Here is a 22548-nt window from a genome sequence, read left to right on the forward strand (position 1 = left end):
GAAATCATATTACATTTACTCATCATGTCTCCTTAGGTTCCTCTTGGTCGTGAGAGTTTCTTAGACTTTCCTTGGTTTTGTTGACCTTGACAGCTTTGAGGAATACCAGTCAGGTATTTTGTAAAATGTCCCTCAATTGAGATCTATATAATTTGTTTTTGTACAAATATGTTTTGTACAAAGCATCTTTTGATGAATGCTTGATTTTTCCCCCAGCTGTCTGCTATTACTAACAATGCTGAAATGAGTAACAGTGCACATCAGCTACTTTACACATTGCTGGTATAAAGCATAAACTTCCAGAATAGGCATTGGGAAGCTAAAAATAAATGCATTTGTAATTTTGCACTATTGCCAAATTATCTTCCATAGGGGCTATGTCACTTTATACTATATGTATAAGAGTACCTGTTTTCTGACAGCTATGCCAACAGAGCATGTTGTAAAATGTTTGGGTTTTTGCCTGTCTGATAGGAGAAAATTGGTATCTGAGTGTGGTTTTCAAGTTCTAGTAACGTTTATAATGAATGAAGAATTATATATATATATTATGGCTTATTATAACAGATTCTTTTCTTCCATTATATACATTTTTAAAATATTTTATTTATTTATTTGGTTGCTCTGGGTCTTAGTTGCAGCAGGCAGGCTCTTTAGTTGTGGCACACAAACTCTTAGCTGCAGCATGCATGCGGGATCTAGTTCTCTGACCAGGGATCGAACCCTGGGTCCCCTGCACTGGGAGTGTGAAGTCTTATACACTGCACCACCAGGGAAGTCCCTCCATTATATTTCTTACGTGTTTTTTGTGTGTATGAAAGCTATTGATTTCTGTATAATAATTTCATAAGGTAGAGGTAATTTTAGCTCAGTATCTCAGGGATGCTTGCCATGTGCCCCCATGTTAGGTCTTGTACTCATATGTTGAATCTTGTTCTCAAATGCAATAGTTGTTAACAGGTTGACTTCTATCTAGACATAATTATATACTCAAAAGAAACTGCTATTAACCATCTCAAGAGATGTCCAAGGAAGGTTACATTTCTGGCTTCTAGTAAAAATATTGTTCTGAGACTTCCCTGGTGGTCCAGTGGGTAGGACTCTGCGCTCCTAATGCAGGGGGCCCAGGTTCGAGCCCTGGTCGAGGAACTAGATCCCACATGCATGCCGCAACTAAGAAGTCCACATACTGCAACTAAAGATCCCACATGCCACACTAAAAAGATCCCGCATGCTGCAATGAAGACATGGTGCGGCCAAAAATAAATTAATTAATAAATATTTTTTTTTAATTAGCTTTCCTTAAAAAAAAAAAAGAATATTGCTCTGTAGTGTGTTTCCTTTGCCATCCTTTACCGTCTTAACCTAATGTCAGCTAGGACAGGCCCTCATCCTTTCTGTGGAGAGCAGAGATCATCACCCAGGTACAGAGAAGTGACCTTAGCACTGACCTCACTTTATAAGCAAGCCACAAAAATATGGCAATAACATCTACAATGGAGGCATCCAACCATGTTTTAGCAAATATTCTGCAAAGGAAGAGTGATATATTATAATTGCTTGAGGAAGCAAATTAATTCTGAGAGCTTCTGAAGAAAGGATTGCTATTTACTTTTCATCTTCATGGAGAACCCTCATGTGTGTTTGGGAAGATTTTATAAAGGATCTGAATAATAATAAGCTTTTCAGACACAGGTGAGGACAAAATCATGGCTTCAGGGATGGCAGAAAATCACACTGTTCTTTTCTCCCCCTCTAATTTCTGTAATTTTCTTAGTTTAATAATTCAACAGTTTGTTGTGGGCCTACCATCTTGTTAGATATTGGTAAGAGGTCTGGAGATATAAATATGCTATTATACACTCCCTGATGCCCTACATAATTAAAATTTAAGTGAAGGACACAGAATTGGAGAAAAATAATGATGAATTTATATTTTAAGTGCTATTAAAGAGGTATGCACTAAGGAGTGTTACAAGAAGTAAAAATAATTCTATAGGGGTTAGAGAGAGAAATGAGAGGTAATCAAGAGGAGGTAGGAGATTACAGAAGAGAAGAGATGACATTTAAGGCATGAGAATGATCAAGACAGACTGAGCTGTCTAATCTCACATAAGCCCTCACTCGATTGGTCCCTTTAGAATAGAGCCACCTTCCACAAAGAATGGTCCCTTACCTTGGGCATTTGTGTGCTGATTTTAGGTGGCAAACTGATACAACTTTAAATAAAATCTATTTACTCAGAAAATTATTCTCTTTGTCATTCTAATTGAAAACTTCTGATTAAATCAAGGAGAAAGGAGAAAGGCTGTTTGTAACTGGTATCCTTTTTTTTATATCTTCTAACACTTGCATTACTTTTTCTTTTCCTTGCATTACTTATATTTTTAAAATTATTTTTATTTATTTATTTATTTTTGGCTGCGTTGGGTCTTCGTTGCTGTGCACGGGCTTTCTCTAGTTGCGGCGACCAGGGACTACTCTTCGTTGAGGTGCATAGGCTTCTCAACGTGGTGGCTTCTTTTTGTTGTGGAGCTCAGGCTCTAGGCGCGCGGGCTCAGTAGTTGTGCCTCGCAGGTGCTAGAGCGCAGGCTCAGTAGTTGTGGCACACAGGCTTAGCTACTCCGCGGCATGTGGGATCCTCCCGGGCCGGGGCACGAACCCGCGTCCCCTGCATCGGCAGGCGGACTCTCAACCACTGCGCCACCAGGGAAACCCAGGGTTTATGTTTTGCTTGTAACTTTTTTTATTTTGAAATAATTTGACTTATAGAAAAGTTACATAGAACAGGAGAGCTCCTGTGTACACTTGATGTTCCTTCCCCTAACATTTAACAATTTACATGACCCACAGTATAATGATCAAAACTAAGAAATTAACATTGCTATAATTGCTAATAATAGAGAATAACAATAATTAATCTACAGACTTTCTTTGGGTTACCCTGTTTTCCCTATCATCCTTTTCCACGATCCTGTCCAGGATCTCACATGTAGTTGTCAGCTCTGCTTAGTCTCCAACAATGTGAATCATTCCTCAGTCTCTCCTTGTCTTTCATGACTTTGACACTTTTGAAGAATATTAGTTAGGTTTTCTATAGAATTTGCTATTTTCTCATGATTAAATTGAGTTTTATGCATTTTTGATCAGAATTCACAGAAGTGATGTGTCCTTCTTAGGACATCATAATCCAGGAGTTCATGATATTGGTATCTTATACCAGTGATGTTAACTCCCATCACTTGGTTAAGGTGCTATTTGCCAGGTTTCTCCACTATTTTTACCTTTATAATTAATAAATATTTGGGGGAGACACTTTAAGATTATGAAAATACCCTGTTTCTATTCCACTGATTTTATTATCCACTGATGGATCTTGCCTGCAACAAATATTACTGTGGTGTTCTGTTTCAGTATTTTCCTCATTTCTTCCACATTTATTAATTGGAATTTTTATGTAAGATAGACTGTCTCTTCACTCCCATTTATTTTAAAATTTATTAATATCAATAAGATTCATGGATATTTATTTTATTCTATGGATTATAATCCAATCCTATTGTTATTTATTTCTTGCTCAAATTGTTTCATCTTTGGTCACTGAAAGTCCTTTCTAGTTTGCCCCTATGTCTTTTTGATATGCTGCCATTGTTTTTTTGTTTTTTGTTTTTTTGCGGTACACGGGCCTCTCACTGTTGTGGCCTCTCCGATTGCGGAGCACAGGCTCCGGACGCGCAGGCTCAGCGGCCATGGCTCAGGGGCCTAGCCGCTCCGCGGCATGTGGGATCTCCCTGAACCCGTGTCCCCTGCATCAGCAGGCGGACTCTCAACCACTGCGCCACCAAGGAAGCCCCTGCCATTGGTTTTTGAGTACTTCCTTACTTTTCTTGGCATCACAAGATGCTCCAGAATCACTTTATTTTCCCTGTCCCACCCCCGGAGTTAACAACTTCTCCAAAAAAAGAACTTAAATCAAATCAAATCAAATCAAATCTTACAGTATAAATACTAAACATAGAAAAAAATTAACAACATAAAAAATTAGGGCTTTCCTTGTGGTGCAGTGGTTGGGAGTCCGCCTGCCAATGCGGGGGGCGCGGGTTCGTGCCCCGGTCTGGGAGGGTCCCGCGTGACGCGGAGCGTTTGGCCCCGTGGGCCGTGGCCGCTGAGCCTGCGCATCCGGAGCCTGTGCTCCGTAGCGGGAGAGGCCGCGGCAGTGAGAGGCCTGCGTACCACAAAAAGAAAAAATTAATTAATTAATTATAATTAAAAACTTTAATTTTTTTAAATTAAAAAATAAGACAAGGTGGCATCATTTTTTTAAAAATATTTATTTATTTATTTATGGCTGCATTGTTGCTGCGCTAGGGCTTTCTCTAGTTGTGATGAGCGCGGGCTACTCTTTGTTGCAGTGCATGGGCTTCTCAGTATGGTGGCTTCTCTTGTGTGGAGCACGGGCTCTAGGCGCATGGGCTTCAGTAGTTGTGGCACACAGGCTCAGTAGTTGTGGCTCACAGGCTTAGTTACTCCGTGGCATGTGGGATCTTCCCAGACCAGGGATCTAACCTGTGTCGCCTGCATTGGTAGGCAGATTCTTAACCACTGCGCCACCAGGGAAGTCTCATGGCATCATTTTTTGTCCCTTAGAATTTGGCTGCTACTTGAATTACAGTTTTCCTCTCAGGCCTAGGTTGAGAGTATTCATCAGATGCGCACAATATTACATCATGGAGCAGTGGAGGGGTATTATATTCAGGGTGAATACTAAAATTCACAGCATAAAGATTAAGAGCATACACTCTAGAGTCAGATTGGCTGGGCTCAAATTCTAATTCAACCCCTTATTAGCCATATGACATTAAGCATGTTACTTAACTTCTGTGTGTCTTAGTTTCTTCATGTGTAAAAATGAGGTTAATAATGGTACTTAAAGTGTTTAGAAGAGTTCTTGGCACATAATAAGCATAAAATTTTACCACCAATTTATAGTGCTCTTTAAATCTTACCAAGAACTTTCAATTATATTAGCTCATTTTTATCACCAATAGCACTAGGTGTATTCCTATTTCAAACTTACAGATAAAGAAGCTGAGGCTTAGAAAGATTAAGTAATTTTGCAGGATCATCATCTTTAAAGTGATAAAAACAAGACTCAAACTTCAGTCATCCAGCTGCAAACTCTAGGTAGGAATGTAAGCACCAACTGTGGAAAGTAGAACATTAAAAAAAACTAATAGGACAAAATTCTGTATTAACAAATTACCTGAGAACTCGTAGTGCTGAAGTCAGACTTCAGTGAGGTCTTTTCCTGAGTCTATCTGGATTTCTTTTCTTTCTTTCTTTAAAAAAAACACAAAAAACATATATATATATATATATATATTTATTTATTTAGACTGCGCCGGGTCTTAGTTGCGTGGGATCTTCGTTGTGGCATGCAGGATCTTTAGTTGCAGCATGCGGGATCTTTTTTTTTCGTTGCAGCATGTGGACTTTAGTTGTGGCATGCATATGAGATCTAGTTCCCTGACCAGGGATTGAACCTGGGCCCCTTACATTGGGAGCACAGAGTCTTACCCACTGGACCACCAAGAAAGTCCTTATCTGGATTTCTTAACCTGGTCTATGACATCAGCTTTAAAAAAATTTTAAAAATCCTGATTTATTTATGCAAAATTGTGTATATGTGTATTTTTTTTTCTGGGAAAAGTTTTCACATGTTTCATCAAATTCTCTAAGGAATTTGTAAACCCCAAAAGGTTAAGAACTTTGCCTGGACCGCCTGAATTTTCTGACAACCTACTTACGTGGAGTGGTTATGTTTACTTGACGCCATATTGGGGCAACTCACATCCTGATGGGAAGATAGCTAAAATTTTTTCTTATCTCTTTTTACACTTTTTATCATGGTAATTTTCATACATTCACAAAAGTGCAATTTCTATATACCCATCACTCAGCTTCAAAAATGTTTAACACAGGGCTTCCCTGGTGGCGCAGTGGTTGAGAGTCCGTCTGCCGATACAGGAGACGCAGGTTCGTGCCCCAGTCTGGGAAGATTCCACACGCCGCGGAGCGGCTAGGCCCGTGAGCCATGGCCGCTGAGCCTGCGCGTCTGGTGCCTGTACTCCGCAACAGGAGAGCCCGCGTACCGCAAAAAAGAAAAAAAAAAAAAAAATGTTTAACATAGAGTCAATCTTGTTTTACTAATAATCCTCAAACACACACATTCCCCTCTTGATTATTTTAACAAAACCCCACTTCATTTCATTTCATCTGAAAATATTCTAGGTTGTCATATAACTAAATCTCAATATAATCCCAGTATACCATAGAGAACCAATTGTAAAGTCTATTATTATTATTATTTTTTAACAAATTTATTTTAATTAATTAATTTATTTATTTTTGCTGTGTTGGGTCTTCGTTTCTGTGCTAGGGCTTTCTCTAGTTGTGGCAAGCGGGGGCCACTCTTCATCGCGATGTGCGGGCCTCTCACTATCGCAGCCTCTCTTGTTGTGGAGCACAAGCTCCAGACGCGCAGGCTCAGTAGTTGTGGCTCACGGGCCTAGTTGCTCCGCGGCATGTGGGATCCTCCCAGACCGGGGCTCGAACCCGTGTCCCCTGCATTAGCAGGCAGATTCTCAACCACTGCGCCACCAGGGAAGCCCTAAAGTCTATGATTTATTCAATTATTTTTCATTCAACAGAATTTTATGAAGTACCTAATATTGTAAGGTACTAGAGAAGGTACTAGAGAAGAAAGGTACTAGAGAAGGTACTAGAGAAGAAAGGTATCACATCACATGTTACTTTTTGAAGTCCTAAGATTTGGGCTTCTAGATGCCCTCGAAAAATAGCTCAAGGCCAAAATAGCTCAAGGCCAATTCATCCTTGATTTCTAACCATCTCTCTGCAACCCCTCCTCCCTATCAATCCATTTGTAAGTCCAATCAGCTGCATTTCCAAAATGTATACCAAATTTCTCCATGTCTATTCATCTCAGTTGCTTTATCTTAGCCCTAGCCACCGCTGGCTTTCTGCTGCACTCTGAAGAGTCTTCTAACTGGTTTTCACGTTTCCGCTCTTGTCTCTCTATATTCCATTACCTGCTCAGGGAGATATGAACAGAAGCATTGAAGACAACATAAATGTCCATCAGCCAAAGAATGGATAAATTGTGGTATTTTAATATAAAAGAATACTAAACAATTGTTTAAAATAAATGAATAAGAACTCCATATGAATGAATAAATCTCAAAAAAATACAACAGAGGGGAAAAAGAGCAAGTTGCAGAATAGGTACAGTATGGTACCATTCATATAAAGTTTAAAAACATGCAATATCAATTATACCTTAATTTAAAAAAGCAAAGCAGTGTTACACACATTGTTTATGGACATGTATGCGTGTGTGTGTGTGTGTGTGTGGTAAAAGCACAAAAACATGAATGAATATTATAAACATAAAATTCAGAATAGGAGTTACCTTTAAAGAGGGAGGGGAGGGACTTCCCTGGTGGTCCAGTGGTAAAAAATCCACCTTACAATGCAGGGGACGCGGGTTTGATCCCTGGTCAGGGAAATAAGATCCCACATGCTGCAGGGCAACTAAGCCAGTGTATCGCAACTACTGAGCTGGTGTGCCTCAACTAGAGCCTGCGTGCCGCAAACTACAGAGCTGACGCGCTCAGGAGCCTGCACGCCGCAACTAGAGAAGAGAAAACCCACACGCCACAACTAGGGAGAAGCCCACGCGTGGCAAAGAGAGATCCCACATGCCTCAACGAAGATCCTGCGTGCCGCAACTAGGACCCCATGCAGCCAAAAATAAATAAAATGAATAAATAAATAATAAATAAATCTTAAAAAAAAAGAAAAAAGAGGGAGGGGAATAGGATTGAGAAGGGTACCATGGGGATTTCACTGAATCTAATTTCTTGCAGTATCCATATGCTTGTTATCCATACATTTTTGGATACCTGAAATATTTTATAATTAAAAAAACACAAAAATCAAATCAAGGTCACATAAAATTCTCCAATGACTTTTCATTATTCCTTAAAAGAAATCCAAACCTCTTACCAAGGTACAGCAATAGGTCCTATATGATCTGGCTCCTTACTGACTCCCCAACCTCCTCTCTTCCCCGCTCCCCATCAATCACCATGTTTTGGCCTCACTGAATTTGTTTCTATTCCTTGAAGAAGTCAAGTTTGTTCTGATCGCAGGACCTTTGGTACTAGCTCTTACCTCTACCCTTAGAACATTCTCCTGTGTGTTCACCCATTTGGATTCTCATCATTTAGGTCTCAGCTCAAGCAAGCCTTTGTTTGACCATCCTATTTAAAACGGTCCCCACCTATTCTGTTTTTCTCTACACATCATCCTTTCATTCCCTTAACAGCACTCATTACCCTTCAAGGTCTCTTGTTTATGTATTTACTGAATGATTTCTACTGGAATGTAAGCTCCTTGTCTGTCTTTCCTACTGCTATAGCCCTGGCCATTACAACAATGCCTCATGCATAGGAAGCACTTGATAAATTTTTGTTGAATGAGCAAATTATTCTTATACTGAATAACCAGAAAAATCTCCTAACCTACTGTTTGTAAAGGAACAGAGCCTAGAAACTAAAGTACTTTTTTGGGGGGGTTTCTTTTCCAGCTGTTAAAGGTTTTCTTTACTATGATTTGCATCAAAGGGTAATAAATCAAAATTTGTATTTTGATGATAGGCACTGGTATCAGCTCCTTTTCATTGTCTCTAATGTGGACAATAAAATTGGGTGATGTAATAAGTCAATCTGTACTTTGACGTACTGTCATGTATCTATTGCTAAGCCTTGTTGCTTTATCTTATACATTCTCTACAATGCTAATCTGGAAACATATGCTTAAACAATCAGTTCCTTCCTAGAATGTAGGAGTAAACTCAAGGGCATTTTGTCACGTTTCTATTTGTCATAAATAGAATTAGGAATAATTATTGACATTGTAAAATGTTCTTAAAACATGTGAGCCTTAGTGAATTCAACTTTTGTCTGGAGTGTACCCTGATTAGCACTGACTTCTCTAAGGAGAGGCTCTGCCCTTCGGAGCTTGCACTGAGATAACACAGTCTTAGTACGCGTAGCTCACTTAATTAATTTTCCTCTGGAAGTTACTTCAAATTTTCATTTTTAATAAAGGTATTTTTATAAAGGTATTTTTTTTTCACTTTTGAATGTATGCTGCATTGACTTCATCACTTAATTCAATAGCAATTCAAAAAAATCTTCCAAGGTTGATAGGTTTAATCTTTGGATTAAAGATAAACATATATGCTTTTCTTCTTTCTGGCTAGGTCTAGCTCTCCAGCTAAGATACAGAGCATATGTCTTACATTAGAGAATCTTATCAGGCTCAGAAGATGTACTCCCATTTCCTGTTCATACCACGCTTACATGCTGTGGAGCTAAATTATAATCATAGCTGCTATGCTATTTTTAAAATGCACTTACAATTTGAGCTCCTGGCTCCCTTTTGGAACCATGACCATACTGCCACTTTCTCCTCACAGGCGCTATTTTATAGTAGTTGTGTCGCTGAAGTAAGAAATATCTTTATGCTAACATCCTTCTGGAAACCAATAAACCTTGCTAACTTGATGGGAAGTTTAGTTGGTGAATGAGATGTACAAAAAGTTTCTTTGAATATTGAATAAAGGGATTTGATGTCTAAGTTGCATTTATTTGTTTAACAGAGAGAGGTGGGGAAAAAGTTGATCTGACAAGGTAATGAAAAAACAACACCTTTGTTTTAGAATTATACAGCAACCTCGACATATCCTTTAAACCAAGTAAAAGCAGAGATTTGGCATTTATCTGTTACCTATTTAATCTGGAAAAAAAAGTACCTTGTAAAGTGGAGTTTGCTTATTTATTGTTGGTGGGAGTTGGTATTGGCCAGTTTTTTTTGGCTTTCTTGAAATATCTGACTTGCTGCTTACAACTAATTAGCTAGATAATTCTGTGCTGGGTAGGTTCAACCATAACCCGTTATTGGTTTTCATATGTAAAAGTTTGGGGATAAATAATGTTTAGAAAAGTCCTCCTCCTGGTTTCATAATTCAATTTAGAGATAGAGTGCTCAAAGGGGAGAGAGAGGAGATTGAAGTTACACCTAGGAAAGAGACTTGCATTTATTTATTAATATTTTCATTTGACAGAAATTTTTATCACTTGGAGTATAAATAGGCACATATAAAAGGATGGGTCAGCAAGCCATAGAATAAGTCTCTTTCAACTGTTTCCCTGGAGAAGAGTTCCTGAAGTAGTTCTTCATATGTTACAACTCTAACGTTCCTCTTCAGAGCCCTAATTTTGGCATCAAGACGTTGGATCATTTGGGTTCAAACATCTGTTGTTTCTGGATGGCTTTAAAATTCCATTGCAAGTTCAAAAATGCTCAAATTGCAAAGCATGTCCTTATGAGAAGTATCTACTTGGTGTATGTTTGCCCTTCTCTCTCACGAATCTTCCAGGAACACTGCATTTGGGCCTACAATTTCTGCTTTGTTTCTCTACGTGTAGCAGTAACATGAAGTGTTTCTTTTATTCAGATCCCAGCTTCAAAGATTCAATTTTGGGCATGAAGTGCCTTTCCTTGCTAAGTTTATTCTTTATGTGTTTGGAATGCACTGGAATGTATGTAAATACTTTTCAAAGTCAGGACTTACGTTTTTTTCACTCTTGTACTTGCCATTGCCTGACTGCTCCATACCAATTTCTGTTAGAACTTTGCAAGTTCTAGCAAGATTTTTTTGGAGAAAGATAATTGCAATCAGATAACCCTTAAAGGGCAAATGTAGTATAAACAAACTTCTTTTTCTGAGAAATAGTTGCATTATAGCTTTTTTTTTTTTTTACCATTCCATGAAGCATCCCAACTAAGAGATATGATTGTAAGTGGAAAATGAATTAGAAGAATAAATGTTCTCATATTGAAAAAATAGAGTTTTTGATGAACATATATTGAAGAAGGTCTAGTTCTTACGATTCTCTCACCAAGCTACTGAACTCCCTAGCTCTGTATTCTTCCAAAACTTTTGAGTATGTTTTAAAGTCACAATGGATAGACATTTATGAAAAGTATAATTTTGATGGGGGAGACCACTCCATTGCAATTTGACTGGGATTTAGAATCACTTAAACACTGTTGGAGTTTAGGCAACCCTTTAAAAATGAGTCTTGGCATTGATTTCCTACACTCAATCATGTATCTAAATAAAACAATTTGGGAGATATTTTCTTTTGTATACAAACTTTGTGTTTTCTCCCTCAACCTGATAATGGTCATAAATTAATACAGCATGTACTATCTTAAGAACTACAGTGTATTAAGTAAATGATTTATAGCAAAACAAAATAAACCAAGGAAAGGTCTCAGCCTTCAAGGGTCTCCAGTGTTAGTAGTTAATTCTCGAATTCTCAGCCTCTGTGCTCTTTCGTTGGTAGCAGCCACCCCTCCAGTATTAAGGGTTGACTACCATGTGGGTCATTAACTCTAATCTTTCCTTGGCCCTTTGACTTCTTTATCTCCAGATGCACATAACAAGTTTTAAACCCACCCTGGACATTGACTTTCTGGACTTTCACCCCCTCAGCCTTAGCTCTGCTTTCCACAGAAGTAATTGTGATGTTTGGAAGGCTGCCCATCTTAGAGAATGCTCTGTGGTTTCCTCTTTTCTCCAAGTTCTTTTTTTTTTTTTAAGAGCGTCACACACAAATTAAAGATTTTCTCTTTTAAAGAAATCATTACTACTCTTTATCCATTGGACAGAGAGGGTAATATTAGGTTGCATTCTGTCCTTTGTTGTTATACTTGTAAAGATTTAAAAAATCTTTGCTACTGGATTCCAAGTTCCTTGCTGGGCTGTTTTCATCTCTGTCAAGGATGGCCTAGCGCTTGTCACCGAGAACAGAAGGGTTGAGACATGAAGCCCTGACATGAAGTGCACCTGTATTAGAGAGCTGGCTCTGCCAAGTACCAGTAAGAGACAGTTGGGCTATTGTTTAGCCCCTGTAACACTTGGTTAAATAAGATAATGTATGTAAACCACTTAGCATGTGTTTTGTACACAGTCATTACCGAAATGTTAGCTATTAGAAGCATGTATATATGTGTTAAAGCAAAGGAAGACGTGCCACTGCTGCTTGCATAATCTTTTGATCTTCACAATTTCTGGAGCATGCAGAGTGTCTCTACAGGAGAACCCAAGCAAATCTCTGATGCAAATTATTTATATTGATAGCATATGTTCATACAAACTAGTCGATAAACTCTAAGTGGCAGCCATTTCTAAACACTGCTTCTGAAGTTAAAAATTGCTGTTTTCAAGTCCCAGTGACAAAATGCATGGACAGCCCCAGCCCACGCAGAGTCTGTGAGTCTGGGATGTGCTCAGCAGCTGGGCAGTGACCTGAGGCAATGACCTAGTGGTTGGAGTCGCAGATTCCACGCAGATTCAGCCTTTGAATCTGGGCTTGGCAAGGTTCTTTGGCAATGAAACTTCTCTAAATAGTGGACCCCTTGGAGAATGTGAAGAAAGCTATCCATAGATAAACATATGTGGTGAGAGAGAGAGAGAGAGAGAGAGAGAGAGAGAGAATAGAAACTGATACAGAAATTGAGAAAAAAAAAAAGAGAGAAAGAAGAAAAGGAAGAGAGGATTCAAAAAGCCAGAGTACAAGTAAGAACCAGAGAGAGGCAATAAGATGCCAGACTCTGGATTCAAACAGACTTGGTTTTATTTTTTTAATTTTTTTATTAATTTATTTTATTTATTTATTTTTGACTGCATTGGGTCTTCGTTGTTGCGAGCGGGCTTTCTCTAGTTGTGGAGATCGGGGGTAACTCTTCGTTGCAGTGCGCAGGCTTCTCATTGCAGTGGCTTGTCCTATTGCGGAGCACGGGTTCTAGGTGCACGGGCTTCAGTAGTTGTGGCGCATGGGCTTAGTTGCTCCGCGGTATGTGGGATCTTCCCAGACCAGGGCTCAAACCCATGTCCCCTGCATTGGCAGGTGGATTTTTAACCACTGCGCCACCGGGGAAGCCCCCAGACTTGGTTTTAAATCCTCATTTTCAAGCTGTGTGATTCTGGACAAGTTACGTAACTTCCCTTAGTTTCTGTATTTATAAAAAGGAGCAAAAAGGAACACCCACCTCAGAAGGTTTTTGTGAAGATTAAATGAGATAATACATTTAAAAGCATGTAGCCCAGTGAATGGACTATTTTATAACTTTCTCACTTCATAACATATTGGAGACTTTTCCTCATATATGGTATTTGTGTTTATTTGTTTACTTAGATATTTGTTTTATTAGAAAAGGGCATCGGGCTTCCCTGGTGGCGCAGTGGTTGAGAATCCGCCTGCCAATGCAGGGGACACGGGTTCGAGCCCTGGTGTGGGAAGATCCCACATGCCGCGGAGCAATTAAGCCCGTGCGTCACAACTACTGAAGCCCGCGCGCCTAGATCCGGTGCTCCGCAAAAAGAGAAGCCACAGCAATGAGAAGCCCGTACACTGCAATGAAGAGTAGCCCCTGCTTGCCACAACTAGAGAAAAGCCGACACGCAGCAACAAAGACCCAATGCAGCCGAAAATAAATAAATAAATAAATTTATTTAAAAAGAAAAGAAAAGAAACGGGCATCACTAGAACCAAATGCATATGGTCCCATGTCAATCTGGAGAGATTCTTATTGCTGTTTTTGCAGGGACAATTACAGATAAATGATGCTGGGGGCTTTTATTTTCTCTCTTCTAAAGGGGCATGACTGTACCATTTTAAGAAATATTGATTTAGTGGTTCAAATGCCCAAATGGGAGTCACAAGGCATCCACTTACTTATTCTTTCACTTGACCAGAGTTCACTAGGGCGAAGCCAAGTTCCGAGTTACGTGGGCCTTGGGGTGTATGGGGTGGAGGTGGGCACACAGTGGGGAACTAAATAGAGGCTCTGCCCTGACTGAGTCCAAGGATTTTCCTCCTTGCTCTACCCCTCTGCTAGGCAGGAGGAAGTTTCTCTTGTTGTACCAGGGTACAATGCCAGGGCTTCCCAAGTTGTTATACAGTCAGAGGGGAAAGAGATAAAAAAAGGAGCCCTGGGCTTCCCTGGTGGTGCAGTGGTTGAGAGTCTGCCTGCCGATGCAGGGGACACGGGTTCGTGCCCCGGTCCGGGAAGATTCCACATGCCGCAGAGCACCTAGGCCCGTGAGCTATGGCCACTGAGCCTGTGCGTCTGGAGCCTGTGCTCCGCAACAGGAGAGGCCACAACAGTGAGAGGCCCGTGTACTGAAAAAAAAAAAAAAAAAAAAAGGAGCCCTAAAGTAGATTGTAGGCTGCACTTCTGCTCCATCTGTCCCATTTACATATCATTCTATTCTGACTTTGACTCACTGACTCATGCTGGTCTGAGCACCTTACACTTCAGTTCTCACATCTGTAAAATGGAATGATGGTGATTGGTTTTTTTTTTTTTTTTTTTTTTTTTTGTGTTCGGCAACCTCTCTCCTGTTGTGTCTCTCCTCGCGGAGCACAGGCGCCGGACGCGCAGGCCCAGTGACCACGGCTCACGGGCCCAGCCGCTCCGCGGCATGTGGGATCCTCGCGGACCGGGGCACGAACCCGTGTCCCCTGCATTGGCAGGCGGACTCCCAACCACTACGCCACCGGGGAAGCCCATGGTGATTGTTAATTCCCTTCCTTCAGGGACTGTTACAAATTGTAAAATTAACAAGTTATACTTGGAAAGCATTTTAACCTCTCAATTGAAAAGCAGAGAAGTAGTTCAAGGTATAGTTTATATATTCATTGCATTTAATAATTTCCTTGCAGATTATGTTCTTCAAAATGGGCATGGATGTTTTCAATTTAATAATTCAACCCAACTATATTTATTGAACACCTATTACAAAAAAGATAGAAAAATCATTAAGACTCCATCTTTGCCCCTCAGTTGGTAAATTGAACTACTTTCCGATTTTACTTGTGTAGTCTCAAAGGGACCTATTTATCTAATTGCATATAAATTTAACATTCATATCACTAATTGGATCCTTACCTATTCTCCCATGTACACCCCACAAAGAGGTTAGAAAGAAATTTGATACTTAGCACCTGATGATTTTCATCTATTAAAGGCTTCTGAAAAACAATGTATATCAACAGGAAGGGGGAATCTTCATTTATCCTATTTGCTAGCTAATAAACAGAGTGAAACAGGAGAGGGAGAAAGGAATGTGTGTAGAGGTCTGTCGACACTTGGAGAGCTACTGTCATCCGCAAGAACTCAGTAATTTCTCACATTCTTCCTTCTCCTCTTCTATAGGCTTAATTACTCAAGGCTTTGCTGGGATTTGAAGCTTATCCTATTATTTAAAGATCGAAATCAGGATATGAGAAATAAACACAGGGCATCATGTTTACTTTCAGCCTCAGTCTCTAGTAGGGTTTTAACTGTTTAACTAAAGATAGTCTCCAATTTGATTTCACTAGTATACTCCAACATTTCACTAGTATACTCCAAATCTCCATGTAAGGTTACAGACCTATTTTAGCTGGATCCATTTTCTTCTGGGCAGATAAGCTAAGATTGCAACATCAGAAGCAGTTCAACCAATCATTATGTATAAACCTCAGCCCATTTATATAATGCAATCCTTCTGGTAGTAATGACACAAAAGATGCAAATAAGCAAGATCACAAGCCTGTCAAAGTCCCAAATCATTTGTGGCAACAGGGCCACAAAACCTCTCTCTCCTTGGAAGTAAAATAGTTGCTCTAATGGTAACCAAATGCCCTCCTTCAGGACAGAATTTCAAGAAGGTAGAGTGTACATGTATTATACAAATGTATACAGTCTCTTTAGGAGATAATAATAAATATCATGCTGGGAAGCTGGAACACAAAAAGACTGAGTACTGTCTAGAAGATCATTCTACAAATCTCAGGAAAAGCAGTAAGTGTCCAGGCCTGTGATCCTTTGTCCAGGCCATGAGATAGCACAGCCCATGTGAAAAAAGGACCAGCTAGTTTTACAGCATAACATGGTATTTTATTTCACCATAGTAGACTGCTGGGAAATCTCTGGAGGCCTGGCAGCTGCGTCTTGTCTTTAATATGAAGCCTCGGGATGGGGGGAGAGAAAGAGAGAGAGACTCATAATTTACAAGAGGCAAGGCCATAAGAAAGCCATTCTGAGCAACCGAACCAGACACAGAGGGGGAGCTGCTATTCCATCCCTAAGTCAAGAATGCTTTTTGTCTTTCCTTCTCTCCTTATCGGCTGTGTCCTCATGAAAAGATCATTTATGGATGGTGGAATGAGTGCATTAGAGCCAGCTTCTGTTCTTTGCTTTTTTTCCCCCCATTGCTGCTGTCCTGTAAAACAGCCCCTTTGTTAAAGACTGAAAGAGCAGATGCAGCTCAGATACTATCGTAAATAAATTGGGGAGGGAGTATTTTATCTTGAATTGGTCTAACACCATTTTTGTGTTGAAAGTAGTTCTACTGCTGATCCAAATATTCTAGAAAGTTGAGAGAGCAAAGTAGTATTTTACATGTATCTCTTTAAAATGATGTAAGGTATGGGAAGAATTAATATGTCAATTAAATAATACATAGAAGAAATGGACACAAAATGGCATCATGAGGTGGAGTGAATAAGGGAGGCCTTGTGGAAGAGGTAGGATTAATAGAAAGCGCTGGATAAAGTATGAGTGAAGGCATAGGGCTAGGCATGGACTTAGTGGGCATAAAAGTAAGAAGACTGTTTATTAGTTTCATAGAATTAGAAGTAGGTAGAAGGAAAAGGTGCACAGGTTCGGTAGAAACTAAAAACTAGGCTTAATGTTTTAGAGTGTTTAAGTAATCAATTAGTTGCTATCCATGTTCATATTTGTGAAAAATGTTTTAGATATAGATGACAAAAGGAAAATCATTTACAATCCCACCAGTCGTAAAGATGGTGAACATTCTGGTGCATTTTCTTTCACAAACTTTCTTTGCAAATGTATTATCTTAGTTTAGATTCCCCAGAGGCAGATCCTGATACAAGGATTCAAGTACAACTAGTTTATTTAGGAGGTGATTCCAGAAAACACCATTAGGGGAGTGGAAGTAGTAAGACAGGGAAGGAAAAGAAGCCAAAAACAGGGTCTTGTTCTCAGATGAATCAGTTGGAGCACAGTCATGCTGGGGAACTCAGAGTTGTCTCACTGAGGGATAAGGAAGCTAGAGTATTTATCCACTAACTCCTGTCAGTTGAGAGTTGATATAGGGAGCGTTCGTTCTCCAAATGAATCTCTCTGGGCCAGAAAAAGAATCCTAAGCAGAGAGTTGCAGGTATCTGCAACCAAGAGCACTCAAGATGTAGTGGGGACATGGGTGCTACATAAATATACACAAATTATATTTTTATTTATAAAAGCTTTCTGTGCATCAGGTATTATACTACATATTTTACTTGTATTAACTCATATAATTCTCATAGAAGTCCTGCAAGTTAGGTGCTACTCTTATCCCCTGAGGCTTAGATACTGGGATTAGAGGCTGGTAGAAGAAAATATGAGATTCATACTCCCAGAGGTTAAATACCTGAAGTCACAAAGAGATGATATACTTTCCAAAAGAGGTTTAATGACAGCTTTATTCATCTAGCTCCTCCCTCCTACACATTTTCTCCTCTTCCTGTCAATAAAGCGTTTTTCCCTTGCAATTGTAAAAGTCTCTGTTTTCAGAGACATTTATTGGAAAACAAAACAAAACCCTGAGACACACAGGATCTGTAACGGATACCTGTCAATTGTGTCTGTTTAGCATCTCCTCCCCCATTTTCTTCCGGTACAGCATATTATTTCATTTGGGAGAAACGATCCACTCCTTCTTATCGTTTTAATGGGCTGCCAAACCAGTCTTCAGCCCGGTGAGCCTGAGATCCAGATTTGGCCAACCATAGTTTCCATATATTTACTTGGCCACAGGGATCGGCTAGAAATGTGTTTGTGCATCAAGCTGAGCCAATTAGGGTCTTTCCCTGGGGCTTTACTTCAAGCTTTGGGAGAAGGAAGCTGATATCACTAGACTGAGATGATATAATCAGTAATTGTCTGAACCATGCTCTTCTTCCCACAGCAAGGTGGAGCAAGCTCATCTGTAGTAGGAGAGAATGTAAACAGAGCAGAGACGTGAAGTGAGAGGACAGAGAGAGAGAGAGAGAGACAGACAGACAGACAGACAGACAGAAAGAGAGAGATACAGAAACAGGCAGAAAATCTGACTGCATTGCTAAGTCCCTGTAGTCCCCTGAGGTCTACTCCTCCTGGACTTCCTATTGCATGAACCAAAAAAAAAAATAAACTGATAAACAATAATCTTACTCCTTCCTTCCATCCTTCTTTCTTTCATCCTTGTTTACTTATTTATTTGTTTGCCTATAGCTGATTTGACTTGGGTTTCTGTTTCTTGTAACCAGATTCTTGACTAATTCAGGACCAAGTACATTCTGACCAGGAAGTATGTTTGTGGCCCTTAAGTTATACATTGGTGTAGGAGAGCAGGGGGTGGAGAGAATCAAATTATGATAGGACAGGCATGACCTCTTCCCATCCTTCACAACTTTATTTGCTTCCATGATTCTCAGGTCAATTCCAACTCTCTGAGGCGTGAAGGAGGCTCCTACCTTCAGGAAGTATTCAATTGCAATAGCGACATGGAGCACGGTTTCCTATCGACTGCTGCCTTTGCCTGCAGCTATTGATGGCATTCATCAATAGAAAGCTAACGATTGGGACTGCCTAGTTTTTCCTTCCTACTCTTGAAACTCAAGGACATGGAGAACTCTGCTTCTATGGGACACAGACTGACGGTTCTGTGAGTTCTAACCCTGGCTTAAGCAGTCTTTGATTTGTGTGAGTGATCCTCCAAAGATTCAGCAGATCTAAGATCTCAACCTGCTTTTATTAATCTGGAAGCTATGACATGCTTGAAATAAGAGCTGCCATTTATTAAGCATTTACTGTATGCAGGCACTGTACACGTGGGCTTTGTGTATGCTACCGTAATGTAATCCTTGCAGAATTCTGCAAAGTAGGGATTATCAACCCCTTTTACAGATGAAGAAACTGAAATTCAGAGAGGTTAACAGCCAACGGCCCCACAAACCCAGGTCTGTAAGACTGAAAGCTTCCCTTACCCCTCCACATACTCTAGTGCCTAAGCCCTGGAGTAAAGGCCTAATAGCCTTCCTCACTTACAGAGTTTTAGATTTAACACCTTCACTTTTAGAATACACAACGAGGCTAGAAATTTAATCCTAAACTTCCAAGCACTTTTAGAAAGGCTCTCTGGCCCTTTGCCATTGGTTGTGTGGTCCTTAAACTGGGTTTGGAGACACCTACTGGGTGGATTTGTGTATCAACTCAGCTAAACTGAAACTAGGGCCTCCTCTTGCTTACATAGCCCCAGGTTACTGTGGGCTTCAAGAGACATTTTGCGTGAGCTGGGAAGGCGAACGTGAAGCAGTGGAGCAGCATAACTAGTTTTGCATGTGGAAGGCTGGTGTAGGCACAGGTGCTGTTGCAGCTCATTCATGCTGTTGCTGACCCGCTGGCTCGCGTTGGGATGGAAGAGCAGCCGGGCCTGCAGCTTCTCCAACCTCTCTGACTCCTGGACCAGATATGTGTTTAGTTCCCTGATGAAGGACCCCAGCTTCTCCTACAGATTACTGCATCAGTAGAATTGGCGGCTCAGAGGCCCTTGCTTCCCTCACTGCACGGCCATCTTTCTTTCCCAAATGTTTTCTCTGGGGATTTCAGGCTTCAACACTAGACATAGAAGAAAGAGGCTCACATAAGCTGTGTAACCAGCTCCCCCATTTGTGTAATATCAAATCCCTATAAAAAATCCCGCATTAAATATATATATTTCCTAATGTTCTGCTTCTCTAATTGAACCCTGACTGGTTCCTTATACCTGGGATAGGTGAAGAATTCGAGACTACAGTTTTAAGGGAGACAACTTCCAAATCTTCAACCTCCTACTCTTTCATAAATCCGATCTGTTAAGAACAAGTCAGCTTGCTTCTCCAGGAAGAAGATGCTGAGAGTTAGGAGTGCAAATGTTCTATTGGGGAGTAACATCCATGAAAGAAAAAAGGAGAAAGCAGGGTTGGGCATATGGAGTCGCCAGACTGTAATAATGATCCCACACCATCTCTGCCAGATCAGTGGGGGAGCTCCAGAGCCGAGACTGCCCCTTAGTAGTTTTCCTGTAGGGTGGAAATAGCCAGGCCCCTGTGCAACAGCCTTGCTCATTGGTGGGGGCCATTCTGAGAGAGTGTGACCTTGGTTGAGAAGCTAAGGAATCTCAGCTAGGCACATTCCTCCTAGCTGGGCAGCAAGTCCTTTCTTGGGGGGATATCTGAGCAGCACATTTCCATGTCTGCCACCTTACTCATACTAAATCTTACAATACGGCATTGCCCTGGGCCACGAAAACATCACTTATGAACCAAATAAGGCAATACATTGAAATATTGATTTAGGAATCTATTGGTATCATGAAGGAGGGATTGTTCTAGATCAGTATTTCTCAACCTTTTTTTTTTCATCATTGCTCATCCCCCTGCCCCTGGGGACCTTTATAGACATTTTTTTTCCTAATTGTCCCCGCAACATGAAAATCCAATATTACAGGCATACTCTGTATATGTTTATGTACTATATGTATATCTGTGCTTTGTACATAAAAAGGTAAGATTTTTTTCATCTCCCAAGAACCAGTTTTCACTCCCTTGGTGACATCATCCCTGTGTAGAATGCATGTTCTAGATTAAAAGAGACTTAAGGGATATAACAACCACATGCAATATATGGCCCAGGGTTAAATCCTGGATTGAATAAACCATCCCATAAAGGGCATTTGGGGGACATGTGAGAAATTTTAATATGGACTTGCTATTTTTGTTAGGTGTGACAGTGCTATTTTGGCTGTGTAGGGAAATGTTCTTATGTTTTGTAGACGCATGTAGAAGTAAAACCCAAGAAAGAAATATTGGTTTGGTGATGACACCTTTGTTTATTATTAATCAAGTTTCCTTACATGCATGGGGCTTCCCTTCTTTGCCTATCTTACTCATATTTCTATTATGAGTGAAGTTTGGCATTAGAAGTAGAATAACTGGCCTTTGTGGGGAAGCTCTGGATTTGGAACAGCTAAACAGTATACGTTAGTGATGCTGATTCTTTTAAAGTTAACTGGAATGTCTTGCAAGACAAGCAAATTTTTTGGATTCGGATAAAACTGATTTATAAAATTTTTACATGATCTCTTTAAGACTTGGGGTATTTTATTCGTTGGGAAGTTAAAGCCTATTTTGTCAAATAGTGTCATGAAATATTTATCCCAATTGCAATCTATCATCATCTTATCCTCTGATGAAAAATTTTAGATGACAACTTAAAATATGTGAGGAGTTACATAGTTTAAAAAAATTCTTTTGGGGGTTATGTAAGCAACATATTTAAAGATTTAAGAAAATACATTTCAAGGAAAGGAAGACCTCTCTTTTTGCATTCCTTTAGTCTCTTTCCTTTCCAGGAGCCAGTGACTAATTATAGGCATATAAGACACCTGATTAGGATTCCAGACAAAATGGCAGCCCTTTGCTTTTGTGCATGAGAACCAAGTTTATTTCAATAATGTTTCATTTTCCTTTTTCTCAGTGGTAGATTCCACTGTCACATAGCCACAAGCATATCGGTGGGACTCAACCTTATATAGGGACTTCCCTGGTGGCGCAGTGGTTGGGAATCTGCCTGCCAATGCAGGGGACTCGGGTTCGAGCCCTGGTCTGGGAAGATCCCACATACCGCAGAGCAGCTAAGCCCATGCGCCACAACTACTGAGCCTGCACTCTAGAGCCTGTGAGCCACAACTACTGAAGCCCGTGCACCTAGAGCCCGCGTTCTGCAACAAGAGAAGCCACTGCAATGAGAAGCCTGCGCACAGCAACGAAAACCCAACGCCTCCAATAAATAGATAAAAAAAAAAAAAGAACCTTATATAAAGCTGCAACTGCCTCCTGCAACTTTTCTCCCCAAACTTTGCAAACCCCACTGTTCAGTTTTCAGAGACCTCCTTCCTGCTTGTTGGTGGGTGAATGAGAAATTACTCCAAATGGCAAAGAGATCACTTTTGTTATTTCCAATCAGTGTGAGATTAAAAAGTCAAATGTGAGGGGTTGTATGTTTTTTCAGACAGGATGAATCAGTGGCATGTTGCTTTTTGAAGGGTATCTAAATCATTTCACAGAGCACACTTTTAAACAAAAGCCCTCCCATAAGGCTGAACCATCTGGCATGATATATGTTCTTCCAGATTTCTCAAGAGTCTGAGCTTCCCAAGGCACGTTGTGCCCCACCTTTCAGGGTTTTTTCCTACTTAATTTTCTGGCATGTCTCCCTGTCAGGTCCTGCGTATCATTCTCATTTCTGCTGACTTTG

The 22548-nt window shown here is 40.2% G+C and overlaps 1 long non-coding RNA gene and 1 other non-coding gene across 5 annotated transcripts in view; one reads left to right on the forward strand and one right to left on the reverse strand.

Annotated features, from left to right (window-relative positions):
* Window positions 1-22548, reverse strand: part of LOC113618233 (uncharacterized) — an 87799-nt gene that overhangs the window by 14688 nt on the left and 50563 nt on the right. For all 4 annotated transcript variants that reach the window (XR_003431937.1, XR_003431935.1, XR_003431936.1 and 1 more), the window contains exon 3: window positions 5264-5339. This is a non-coding gene — a long non-coding RNA (uncharacterized LOC113618233). The remainder of the gene's footprint in view (window positions 1-5263; window positions 5340-22548) is intronic.
* Window positions 1077-1149, forward strand: TRNAR-CCU (transfer RNA arginine (anticodon CCU)). The gene has a single exon. It is a non-coding gene; the product is annotated as a tRNA-Arg (tRNA).

This window comes from Aethalodelphis obliquidens, unplaced genomic scaffold (genome assembly GCF_003676395.1).
Source record: "Aethalodelphis obliquidens isolate GAN/ISIS:26980383/991018 unplaced genomic scaffold, ASM367639v1 scaffold5, whole genome shotgun sequence".
Classification (NCBI taxonomy): Eukaryota; Metazoa; Chordata; class Mammalia; order Artiodactyla; family Delphinidae; genus Aethalodelphis; species Aethalodelphis obliquidens.